Here is a 383-nt window from a genome sequence, read left to right as displayed (position 1 = left end):
GACAGATGGAGGCGCCGGTGCGATCATTTGCTCTTAAAATACTTCGCCATTTTTGGTCATATAGATAAGAGTAATCCATCTTTTGTATTTGTAAAGACTCTACGTTTATTCGTGTGCACTCAGAATAACAACGAAACGTTGCGCTTTTGTTAAATAATGAAAGCAAACAGGATGCACTTTCTGCCGTCTCGGTCTCTGTGAACTTGAGCGCGTCACTTCGAAACTCCGTGTATTCTTGCCTTATTACAGACATGAAAAATATATCTATAGAGAGTGAAACTTTTAAATGAAAAAAAAAAAATTTCAAATAGAAAACAAATATTCTCAGATTATGTAATCGGTATGAAACATGCATACAGGCGCATACTGCGGAGATGATGAGT

Source organism: Sinocyclocheilus rhinocerous, unplaced genomic scaffold, assembly GCF_001515625.1.
Source record: "Sinocyclocheilus rhinocerous isolate Xijiao unplaced genomic scaffold, SAMN03320098_v1.1 scaffold2589, whole genome shotgun sequence".
NCBI lineage: Eukaryota > Metazoa > Chordata > Actinopteri > Cypriniformes > Cyprinidae > Sinocyclocheilus > Sinocyclocheilus rhinocerous.
This window is presented reverse-complemented; position numbering follows the sequence as displayed.